This window comes from Microtus ochrogaster, chromosome 6 (genome assembly GCF_000317375.1).
Source record: "Microtus ochrogaster isolate Prairie Vole_2 chromosome 6, MicOch1.0, whole genome shotgun sequence".
Lineage (NCBI taxonomy): Eukaryota > Metazoa > Chordata > Mammalia > Rodentia > Cricetidae > Microtus > Microtus ochrogaster.
In genome coordinates, this window is record NC_022013.1 from 53193872 (window position 1) to 53207522 (window position 13651).

A 13651-nucleotide genomic window follows, 5' to 3' on the forward strand; every position below is an offset into this window, starting at 1 on the left:
CCTTCTTTTTACTGTTTTTATTGAACTCTATATTTTTCCATTCCTCCCCCATCTTTCTACCCTCTCCCATGTTCCCCACGCTACCAAATTTACTCAGGAGATCTTCTCTTTTTCTACTTTCCATGTAGATTAGATTAATGTATATCTCTCTTAGGGTCTTTTTTGTTGTCTAGGTTCTCTGGGATTGTGAATTGTAGGCTGCTTTTTTTTTGCTTTATGTCTAAAAGCCACTTATGAGCAAATACTTTTTATATTTGTCTTTCTGGGTTTGTGTTACCTCACTCAATCAATTTGTCCACAAATTTCAAGATGTCATTTTCCCCCCACGTTGTGTAGTATAATACTCCATTGTGTAAATGTACTGCTTTTTCCCCTTTATCCATTCTTCAGTCAAGGGGTACTTAAGTTGTTTCCAGGTTCTGGATATTACAAATAGTGCTTCTATGAACATAGTTGAGCACATGTTTTTGTGGTATGATTGAACATCCCTTGTGTATGCACCCAAAAGTAGTATTGCTGTTTATTAAGGTAGGTTGTTTCTTAATTTTCTGAGAAATTACCATACAGATTTCCCTATTGACTGTACCAATTTGCACTTCCACCAGCAATGTAGAAGTGTTCTCTTTGTCTTACATCCTTTTCAGCATAAACTTTCATCAGTGCTTTTGATCTTGGCCATTCTGACAGGTGTAAGATGGAATCTCAAAGTTGTTTTTATTTGCTTTTCTCTGACGGCTAAGGATGCTAAGCATTTTCTTAATACTCAACTTCATATGGAAAAACAAATAGCCCAGGATAGCAAAAACAATCCTGTACAATAAAGGAGCTTCTGGAGACATCATAATCCCTAACTTCAAACTCTACTACAGAGCTATAGCACCGAAAACAGCCTGGCATAAAAACAGACAGGAGGACCAAAGGAATCGAATCAAAGACCGAGATATCATTCCATACACTTACAAACACATGATTATTGATAAAAAAAAAAGCAAAAAATGTAAAGTGAAACAAAGAAAACATTTAACAAATGGTGCTGGCATTACTGGATATAATTACTGGATAGAATGCAAATAGATACATATCTACCCCCATGCAAAAAACTCAAGTCCAAATGAATCAAAAACCTCAACATAAAACCAACCACATTGAACCTCATAGAAGAAAAAGTAAGTACACTTGAATGCATTGGCACAGGAGACCACTTCCTATATATAACCCCAGTAGCACAGACACTGAGAGCAACAGTTAATAAATGGGACCTCCTGAAACTGAGATGCTTCTGTAAAGCAAAAAATACAGTTGACAAGAGAAAATGGCAGCCTACAGAATGGTAAAATATCTTCACCAACCCCACATCGAACAGAGGGCTGATCTCCAAAATAAAGAGAGAACTCAAGAAATTGGTTATCAAAAGAACAAAGAACAAACAATCCAATAAAAAGGGGTATAGACCTAAACAGAGAACTCTCAACAGAGGAATCTAAAATGGATGGAAGAAATTTCTCCCTTTTAAATGGGAATGTTTAGTCTCTACCATTGTGTGCAGGAAGTGTGGAATTTGGCATTTTGCCTCTATCTTGAACTTTAGTCTCTCTCTCTCTCTCTCTCTTTAGATGTATAATGTGTGTTGGGTACGTGTCTGTAAGTGTAGATTCACACATGTGCATGCATGGAGACCTAAGGAGGGTGCCCTATCTTATTCTATCACTTTCCACCTTATTCCTTTGAGACAGGGTTTCTTGCTGCAGCTAGACTTCCAAGCCCCAGAAATCCCATCTCTGATTCATCCTCAGAACAGGTGTTAAAGATGCTTGCCGACCCATCTGGTTTTGTATGTTTATGTCTCTGGATTGTAGCTGAGTCCTCATGACCAAACAGAAAGTGCTCTTACTTTAGGAACCAGGAACTACCTCCTCATCTCTTGCTTTTATGTTAGTGAGCTTTCACAGTTGAGAGAATGCCTTGTCCTCAGAAAATGCTCTATTATGTACTTACACTTTAAATTTCTTAGTTTTATTTTTTATGTGTCTAATTGTTTTGCCTGCATATGTGTCTGTGTGTGATACGTATGTCTGGTGCTTGTAAGAAGATGGTGTCAGAACCATTAAAACTTTATAGATGACCGTGAGCTACCATGTGGGTCTGTGAACCTCAGTCCTCTGTTAGAGCATTAAGTTGTCTAAACCAAAAAACCAAGACTCCAACTCCAACACTGATATGTTTGAATGGTGTTGGGACTGTTAGCTAATATGGCGACTTCTGTAGCGGTAAGGTAACCCTGGGCATATTGTCGAGGCTTGGTGTTAATGTTTCCACAAGCTCAAATGTTTTAAGACTTGACCTCTATCTGGCCTTAGTGGAACAGTTGTGGAATCTTAAAGAAGGAGTTAATGTCTGAGTTCTGGCCACTGAGTTTTACCGTCTTGTCTCTCTTCCTGTTGTTCATCTGTTTCCTGGTCTGCTGAGCTGGGCGCAATCAACTGCTACATGCTCCTGACATCACAGATGTCTCGCTAGACTATCTATTCAAAACATGCGCTAAAACCCATGCATCTTCCTTCCAAATGATAAAATATAATGAGATGCTGGACCGATGATAGAACATCATGAAGAAGATTCCTCCTGCTGGGAACAATGAAAGAGATGGATAGAAAACAATAACAAAATGAAGCGAAACCATAGCAACCAGAACGTAAGGGTTCAATGTCTTAGAGAGAAGGAAACCTTGAAGTAATTGTTCTTTCCTTAGGGCATTTGCTTTCTCTCAGTACTTGGCAGGGACTTGTAGAAGTCAGAGAGGTCTTAGCAGAGGGATGCGGGATAAACTGCCAGGTACCATAAGGTCATAGGTGCATTTATTTAAATTGGAGTTTGTGGATTACAGGACAGCAGGATCATGGGTGCACCCTAATTCAAGGTCCTGGTGAAAACAAAGACACAGATAAATAAGGACAATATTATAAGCACCTGTGCTTCTTTGCCAGACCAAGGTCACCTGATATGGCTGTGAGGAATTAAAGCAGAATGTTTGGAGAGGCGACGGCAGGACTGAGACTGTGACAATTTTATTGAGAGAAATCAGACTTTTTATGCCTTTATTAGAAACAGAATATAATGGTGATTGCCACGATCAATACAGTTGTAGTTGCCAGGATACAATGATGTTCGCAAGTTATACAGGGTACAAAAGATTAATGTCTAAGACCAATTGTCCTGTCAAGCTTCCATGCTTCCTTGACTTCTGGGGGAACAGGCAGAGAAACACAAAGTGGCCTGAATACTTCACTGCCTGAGGGAGTGCTTCTGTCTCTCAGGAACTGGAAGGCACCTTGTACCCCAGGGGTCATGGACTCTAACCTGAAAAACCCATGACACATGCCTCTCATAGCGGCTAGGCCAGGCCAACTCTATGATTTCCTGTCCATTACGTGACTATGCTTTTGTCTTTGAGATATTTCTCAGATTCTTAAACTATACACGTGGGTCTGTAAGATGCTAGGGTCAAGGCTCATAGATCTAGAACTACATTTCCTACACTTCTATGGGTGACATAAAGTTCTTACATTTGTAAGACTTCTCAGAGAGGCTATGGGTAGAGATGAGTCTGAGAAAGTAAATCTTAATAAAGCTTTTAACTCAAATTAAGGTAACTTGGTGCCTGAATGGATGAAATCTTAGCAAACAGCTTCAGAAGAATCTTTGTTTATCTTGTGTAATGTCCAATAATCTATGAAAAATTACTATCCATTCCAACAACTAAGAACATGAAAGTAAAGACAACCTATGGAGGATCTAGATATTAGAGTTATGAGATAGGGACTCAAAATTGTAGTGTCTTTTAGTTTTTTTTTTAAAAAATAGATAATAAATAATTATATTAAAGTGAAAAGTGGTTATTGAAAAATGAAATAATCTAAGGAATATAACAGGTGTTTCCATTCCTTTTCTCATCCTTGACAAAAAACAACTTCAGGGTGAAGGGTTTCTTTTGACACACAGCCTGAAGTGATACAGTTATCATAGCTGGGAGGTAGCAGACAGGGTAGAGGATGAGGTATCTGGCCACATTGTACCTGCAGTCAGGGGACAGAAGGAGCCTAATGCAAGTGCTCTCTCTATACTCTCTTAGCCTTAATTAGGGTTTCCTATTGCAGTGAAGAGACACCATGGCCAAGGCAACTCTTATAAACTACAAACATATTTGATCAAAAGTGGCTCCCTTACAGTTTCAGAGTTTCAGTCCATTGTGATTATGAAGGGGAGCATGGCAGTGTGCAGGCAGATGCGCTGCTGGAGCTGAGAGTGCTACATCTTGCAGGCAACAGGAAGTTGACTGACTGTGACACTGAACATAGTTTGAGAAGAAGACCTCAAGCTCACCTCCACAGTGACACACTTCCTCCAACAAGTCCACAGCGCCTAATAGTGCCACTCCCTTTGGGGACCATTTTCTTTCTTTATTTTTTTATTTTTTTAAATTTTATTTATTTATTAAGGATTTCTGCCTCCTCCCCGCCACTGCCTCCCATTTCCCTCCCCCTTCCCTGATCAAGTCCCCCTCCCTCATCAGCTTGAAGAGCAATCAGGGTTCCTTGACCTGTGGGAAGTCCAAGGACCGCCCACCTCCATCCAGGTTTACAGAAGCTAAGGTGAATCCAAAGACCATTTTCTTTCAAACCACCAGATTCTCTTGTTTTATTCAGTCTGGTTTCCTAGCCTTTGAAATAATGCAGCCTACGTTTAAGGTGGGTCATCTCAGCTCAGTTATTACAGTCTAGGAAACCCTTACTGACACGCCTAGGAATCTAGCAGTAATGAGGGTGAATCTTCTGGCTCTGAAAATGTCTTCACTAAAGCATAGATGAAAAAAAATATAGAAAATACCTGAGTGCTAAAGAGATGTGATGCATGGCAAAAGAGTCTAGTTAACACATGTAAGGCTGAGTTCCCATGGTGATAGACAGAAAGACCAAGGCAAGCCATCCTCAGGAAACCATGGTTGTGTATTTTCTAGAAATCTGAAAAAAAGTTGTTATAGATTTAAGAGTTCTTAGAAGTTCAATGATAAAAATACAAAGAAAAGGATACATAGGATCATTTATAGATGGTAAAAACCACGGAGAAAACAAATCTGCAAAAGAAACTAAAAAAAAAAAAAGTTAAACTCAAAACAGAAAACTTACAAAACTGACAGCTGTCATCTTAAAAAAAATGAAAGAAAATAGAATTCAATGGAATCCTGTCTTTTAAACACAAATAGAAAGTAAAACTAACCTAGCATTCTGAACACACTAGGCACATTCTCCCACTGTCCCACTACTGGTGACCAAGCCCAGAGTGATTCAAATGCTGGGATAGTATTTTAACACCAACCTACTGTCCTGACCCCTAGAATAGTTTTAAGTGTAAATTAAAGATGCTTCCACACAAACAAAATGTTAGAGAATGTTTGCTAAATAAAAGAAGAATTAAATGAAGTAGGAAAAATGATTTCATTAACATATATGAAAATTAAGTAAAAGCAATAGGAAGAGTGAAAAAAACATATTAGTGCTTAAACTATGTTGTGAGGTTTAGAATGTATTAAATTAATGCCCATGAAAACAGGCTGCAACCATGAGGAAGTGAATGGAACTCCTGTATGTTAAGATCTAGAGCTGGTAGCATGGATACTAGTTTTATGACAGACATGAAAGGAAACATACAGAAATTACAGAAGGCCTTATTGATTAGATTAAATTACATAAATTTAATTTATTGAGTTCAGCAGCCTTCTGACTATAGGAAACATGTCTTAGGTATATAGACATATAAAAGTTAAAAAGATGGGGTCAAAAATATAAACCATGCAAATGGTAACTTAAGAGATAGTATACATTGCTAAAAGTTGGCAAATTTATCTAAGACAAAATTTGATCTTAATAGAAATCATAAGTAGGGCTTGGAGATGAATCAGAAGATAAAGCATTCACTCCACAAATGTGAGGAGCTGAATTCGTATCTCCAGCATCTATGAGAATGTCAGGCTGTCTTGTTGTCTTGCTTGCAATCACAGCAAGTAGAGACAGTAAACTCCTGTGGCAAACTACCTAGTTAGAGCAGTTCAACCTACAAACTCCAGTTTCAACTCCAGTTAATAAACTTGCAGAGCAATTGATAAAGACATCCATTGTTAACTTCAAACCTCTACATAACCCTGTGCCCATACACACGTGAACATAAGCACTCAAAAGCATGTATACTACACATATAAATAAGTATGCCACAATGCTATGAGTATATCAACAATACAAGGTAATTCTAAATTTTCACATATAATGATACATTATTCAGACATAAGAAAGCATGAACTTCTATTACTTGTGGCAGCATGAATGAAATGAGATAAGTTAGGCACATTCTGATAACAAGTAGTACACATTCTCACTCATGTGTGGGATGCTTACCATTTGATTCACACAGTGGGAAGTAGTGGTACCAGATATAGGGAATGGGAGGTGAGCAGGAAAAAGTAGGTGGAGGATGGTTGTAGGATACAGAATTATAGCTATATAGAAGTATTTATTAATTAATGACCAAGGAAGCTTATGGAAGAGGGGGTTTATTTGGGGCTTATTGTTCCAGGAAGGATGGGAGTCTATGATCATTATGGTTAGAAGCATGGTAGCAGGCAGGTAATCGTGGCAGTAGAGCAAAACTGAAACCCACATTCCAATCCACAACCAGAAAGCAGAGAGAACAGCTTACAGGGGAGGGCAGGAGGCTTTTGAAGACTTAAGCCCACCCACCGTCTCACACCTTTCCTCTTCCAACAGAGACACTCTTTCTAATCCTTCCCAGATAGTCACCAACTGGAGTCAGAGATTTATGGGGGAACAACTCATTCAGACCTCCACCATGAGTCTAGCTATTTGCAATGTACTGTGTATGACAAAATGACTGTAAGAAAAAATACGAATGTTCTCAGAGAAAGAAATGATAGATGTCCAGGATGATGGATACACTAATTACCCCTGTTGAATCAGTACAAATTGTATACATGGGTTGAAATATCTTCAAAATGCATATAATTATTTTATTAACTGAGTGTGAATGTTTTTGTGCATGTAACTTCATAACAGATAGAGCAAAAATTGGAAAAAAAAGAACTAGACAAATTTGTTATCTATAATCACTTTGCAAGAATACAGACCATTTGAAAGACCAAACTGAAAACATTTAGAATGAGTTAACACACACATGTAGAAATGCATGCGTGCAAAAGAATGATAAATATTTTTCCATGGGACATACACCTAATTTGGGTGTGTGGAACCCTATATTAAGACTCACCAGGGTTAAACTGATTTTCCTAAGAAAGCTTATATTTAGAGAAAATAACAAGGTAGAATGAGGCTACTTCTAAAGGCTTTGAAAATGGACACATTTCCTTGCCTTTAATTTTTTTTTTGCTTTTTTTTTTTTTGGCTTCTTGCTTTTGTGGACTAGGGCCCTATCTTCTATTTCAAAAGAAGACACAGCTTATTCTCTGAACTCTCATCATCACCACTAAGAAAAGCTGTGACAATGGTCACAGCTGGAATATGTTTTCTCTAAAAACACATTTAATTAGAATAGGTAGATGTGGACTACCTTGGATTATCTCTGTATCACAACTGATGTCCCTTTACTGGCATCTAGAGAATTCCTCTTGTCTTAGAAGGTATTGTATTCACAAATTCTGGGACCTAGGTCATGGGTTTCTCTGGGAAGTGGTATCTGTCTGCCACAGAGTCTTGATAAATCTACTCAACATGGTACTAGAGAGCTTAACAAGGCAGCAAGCAGAAATTAAATCACAAGATATATAAGGTAGAGTAAACTAAAACTGTCTTTGTTTGAGTTGATGTGTTTTGGATTTGTGTGCAGTGATGGGGTTTTTAAAAAACCATTTCTAAGTCAATTCTAATCTTCATATGAAACAAAGATGTGTTAATACTTATGTCACTTATGTGAAAAAAAAACAATTCTAGATGGTTTGTAAAGCCAAATGTAAAGAGAAAGGCAATGAATCTTTTAGAAGTAAATACACCAGAATCTTACAACTTATTTTTAGGGTTTCTAAAGAATTCTGAAATAGAACATGGAAGTAAACAATTGGATTAAACTAAAATGAAAGAATTTCATAAGAACTCACCATTGGATGAAAAGGCATATGAAGAAATTATGTATACCAGAAAGAGATTAGCAGACAAGGTAAAATACATCTGGACAAAAGATTTTACCATACACTTCACCAGTAGTCCATAAAAATGGATAATAAAAAATAAAGGACAGTTAAATTTCATTACTTACTGAAAAAAATAGATTTTAAAAATCATAAATTTAATCTCCTACATACTCACCTAAGTTCCTGAAGATTTGTTTTTAGTATGTGTGTATACATGCCAGGTGAGTGCAGATGCCCAAAGAACAGAGAAGTAAAAAAAGGTATCATATCCACAGGGGCTGGAAATACAGGCAGTTGTGAGTTATCTGATGTGGCTGCTGGGAACCAAACTCAGATTCCCTGGAAGAGCAGAAAGTTCACTTAGTTGGACCTTTTTCTCCAGCTTAATGTAATAGCTAAAAATGGAATGCCCTCAAAATATTGCTGGTCATGATGTAGAAAACCTTGAATTTTGTGACTACGGCTGATGGTATATTTACTTTGAATAACTGACAATATCAAGGAGAATCCAGCGTTTCTACTAGTAGAGACAGAGTAAAATGTGCTAGGTACAAACCCAAGAACAATATATACCTATCTTTCTAATGTACATACATATACATGTGTGTGTGTGTGTGTGTGTGTATTCTCTTCTACATAATGCAATGTATTAGTACACTGTAACATGTGATGATTTTCCTAAAATTTACAGCTTTGGGCAAAACACACACACAATAAAATATACAGGGACTGTGGGGAAAATTAAAAGAGAAGAAAACAATGAAAATTTTGATGAGCGACACACAGAGAAGATAAGGAACTTAATTATAATTGGTCCTGTGATTTTTACATACATAATTAGTTTTGTATCACATAATTTTGTAATTGATGTGTGAACATTTTACCATATTCTCTCAGAAATGGACACCAAGGGCTGCAGCTCATTTATTATTGTTAGATGGTGGCTGCTCATTACTCTCCCATGGCTTCTATGATGAGTTCCCACAAATTTAACACCCTAAAAGAGCTTATTCTATCACAGTCTCAGAGACCAGAAACGCCCAACTGAGATGTCTGCAGGGTGGCCCTCCATCTACAATCCCAAGGGCAGGATTATTTCCTGCATCTTTCAGCTCTTGAGGCTCCAAACACTCTTAGAATAATGCCTACTCTCCTCCAACCACTGTCTTCACAATCACATTACAGTGCTCTTTCCGTATTGAGTGTATATTGGTGTCTGTGTGTGTACACCAGAGAGGGAGAGAGTGAAAGCAAGGGAGAGATAGAGGGAGGGGAGGAGAAATAGAGCAGGAGGAAGAGAGGAAGAAGGGTATGTGTGTGCACCTGTGTGTTCCCATAGGTCAGCGGAGGACACAGGGCATCCAGCACATCCTGCCTTATTACCCTGAGATAGGGTCTCTAACTGAAACATAGCTAGAATGGCAGCAAGGAAATGCAGATCTCCTGTCTCTTACAGCAGGCATGAATGTGCCATATCTTCACAATGTTACTGGGATCTGAATTCAGATCCTCATTCCTGTATAACAGATGCTTTTATCCATTCAGACATCTGCCATCTCTCCAGCTTCCACATGATGCTCTTGCCTCTTTCTTTTCCTTCTTTGTCTTCTACAAGATCTGACTGGATGAGATAACAGTCACCCAATTGCATCTACAAAGAACTTCTTTCTAAATAATGTTGTGGTAAGTTATCTGGGCTTAAGGGGATAAGAACATCTTTTGGGGGAGAGGCAGTGGGGCACCCTTCAAGACATTACAGGGGAGTGATCAAATGTGCAGTCTTTAAAAAGAAGTCCTCCATGGTATGTGTTTAATGCAGATACTTGACTCATCAAAGGCAAACACTATCCAAACTCCTGGTATTGTGCAATGTCTCCTAAGTTGTCCATTTGTCTGTGCTCCTGCTGGAAGCTCCCCTGTATTTTCCTGGTTTGACTTGGCTTTATCTGAGAGGGGATGGATTTAAAAAATATTGCATGTTTGAAGCTATCAAAAATAGTTACTATGAACACAAAAAGAGGCACTTTAGTAGGCTCTGGAAATTTCTGCTTATGATTTCTGTGCAGAGGTGGTGCTTTGTGTTAGATTGTTAGAGATGGTGTTCCTCTCCTTTTGAATCTTCTACACACTGAGAAACTTTCTTTAGGTCTATTCTTCTTGACTTCATTAGTGGTCAGAGTTTTCTCAGTCATACAATTGCTTCCATGGTCCAAATGTGGGAACAAATATGATTACTGCTTGTGACTGATCCTTCAAAATGCTTACTTTCCAGTTTCTCTTAAATGTTCTTTTTTTCTTAGTGGTGTGTGTGTGTTCTGTGATTTGTGTGTGCATGTGTGTGTGTGGTTTGTGGTTTGTGTGTGCTTAGGAGAATAGTGCTTAGATTATAGTTTGGTGTCTAATATGTTGAATACTTCTACTATAGAGAAATTCACAAGTAAAAAAAGAAAACAAAAGTCAATATTTTGTGGTGAATTAAAGCAAAATAGATGCTTATTCCACGTGTTCATGTATGTTGCATAATCCTCTATAGAACTGTTTACTTGGGTGGAGTGACAGATTTTTGATTTTTTTGGTTTTATATTTTTAAGATGGGGTTTTATTATGTAGGCCAGACTAGCTATGGTCCTTCTGACTCAACCTCCAAATGCTAGAATTACAAAAGTGCCTCATCACACCCAACTAACTACATTTTTAAGGGTCTACATAACTGCTTTCGCAAATAATGTCATAAATAAAACACAAACCTAACATTTTGTGTATATTTTCTCTAAAATACCAATCACTTTAAAACACATCGGTATTTCTAAAGCAAACCTTTTATAATGATCAACGTTATTTAAAAGTTTATGGCAATATTTTCTAAGAACTCAAGTTGAAATTCACCGAGTACCCACCAACAGCAAAATGGGTAAATCAAGTTTGAAAGAAAGCGTTAAGAGGTAATAGTGACCAACAAAAATTATGAAAGTTCTGGAGTGCTCAGAAAAGTATGGGTGAATCTGACAACACAGAGTGTAATGAAGGCAGATAAAAAAACATATACAATACATCTTTTATTTGTAAAACACATGAAACAGAAAAATTATTTTGTGTTCTGAGGAACTAGGGTGGTGACTGCCGCTGACTGTTAAGAAGGCATTCTCTGTTGTTGAGTTCATTGTGATAAGACACTCAGCTACAAACTTAAATTGTGTACATGTTTTATATGTATATTTAAAGTCCACTACATAAAAGAAAAAAAAAGCATGATGTCTGGTAGCTTTAAACTCATCTTTGGAGAGCTTAAGCAGTTCTAACTCCATCCAACTATGGAAAACTGTGTTCAGACCGTTCAGAGCCACACCTGGTTCCACCCAGATGTTGGAAGAACAGCTATAACTACTTACCTTCATTCTTTTCTGTAGTCTGTTTACTTACTGTAATTATACTTTGAGGTCATCTCAACTTTGTATTTTAGCTTCTATAAGTCTCCCATTCCTGATGATATGAAATTTCAAATTAGTTGAAGACATAGATCAAATGTGGGGCTTAAGGCTATTTATAGCTGAGTTTTTATTTCCCATTTCTGGTCACTATATCTTGTCCAACTTTTGAAACTTTGGGCACACTGATTCTCATGGGTTACTCTTTTGAGTTCCACTCCCTCAAAGGCTATCTTCTGTTTGGTGACTATCTGCCTTTAGACCCAGGTTTTTACCACCAAATTTATGTCCTCTCCATAATGCTCCATTTTGGATCCCTCTATTCCCAAATTCTTCTGGCAAAAACATTTCTATATATTTATAGCTAGCTTTATCCTTAAATTTATGTTTTCCCACTTTCTGTGTGCACTCATGTTCTTTTTATGCCAACAATTCTCACTTACTTGTGTTTTTATTTTGATTTATCTCTCAGTGAGTGCAACCTTTGAAAAGGAGGAACACTAGAAAAATAGTTATGTATTATTTTATACCTAAAATGTATCCCTATTGTTTTGAAAGTAAACAAAACAAGGCAAGGTAATATAGTTGACTGAATTTTTGGGTCATAGTTTTTCCTTCAAACTGCTGTAATTTTTTTGTTTCATCTTTGTTCTTATATTTGATCTACCTTTGCCTTCCTCTGAACAGGCAGCCCTTTCAATTAGTTCCTCTGAATATGAGGTGAATCTTTGGCTGTCATTAGAGCAGAAGCTGAGAAGGGTCTCCCCACTTATCAGTGCTGAGAGCTAGGACACAGCTTGTAGACTGCTCAGTGTGGATGATGCATACATTTCCTGCACCCATTGTTCTATGGGATCATGATTTATCTTTAGATCAAGACTTGTATGGCTAGCTTCCTCTCCCTACCCTAGTCATTATCCTCTCCCTACCCTAGTTATTATATGCATTTGAGTAATGGAACAGAAATCTGATTTCGTTCCGCACAATTTCCTGATAGGATATTGCACAAAGCTAAATTTTGTGTAATAAGGTCAATTTCCAAATAAAAGGAAAGTTCTGCTTTCAGCAAATATTGACATTATTCCTATTGTGATATGGGAGAGATGTGTCTGCCTGTACTACGTGACAGTACGGCACTACTCCTGTATTGTGGGGCCTGCACTACAGGACCATTCATGAGCCTCAGGCAAGGGGCTGGAGACTGAAACACACAAAGACACACAGAGACAGCACAGACAGACACACACACACCTCTATTCACTGGTAAAGAAGGCTTTTTATCGAATAGTACCATGGAGGCTTATATACCCAACACAGTCAAGTGGGCCAGGAGGTGAAAACCTCATTTCCTGATCCTTAATCAAGGACAAGGCAACAGGTGCTCAGGAAGCAGAGCTGAACACAGCTTTCAGAAGCACAAATCAGAAGGCTAAGTAAAGGTCACTAGCAGGGGAGAGCAGCTGGAGGCCAGGACTCCAAATGGTCCCAACAGAGAAGGAGAAAGAATAATCCACAGGACCTTGAGTTTGGCAGACAAGTGTGTGCGTGTGGAAGGCGGAGAGGTCTCCATAGGAAAGGGAGGCCAGAAAGACAAACAGAAGAGCAGCTGAGGAATGTAAGCCTGTTTGTGTTCTTCTAAGTGCCATTCAGCTATTTTCTTAGTCTTTCTACAGAGGAAGAGAGTTCAGAGAAAGGCAGGAGACTCTAGTGGTCCTCCTGTCTCCACCAGCCTTCATTCTGTTCATTTTGGAGGATCTAGGAAAATTGTCTAGTGAGTCCTATGGCCCTACTTGCTATTCTTAGAGGAGACATTATTTCTCCAAGAAATGACCTTTGAAAGTTTCTTTATTGTTCCTTTTATTTCTATGTCATTTATTTTCATTCTGATGTTTTTACATCTTTCCATTTTGTGCTTTAATTTGCTCTTTTCTTTCTAGAGTCTTAAGATGAAAATTTCTATTGATTATCATTTCATTTTCATTGTTTTTATATTGGCAGAGGTTGGAACTGGGGCCTT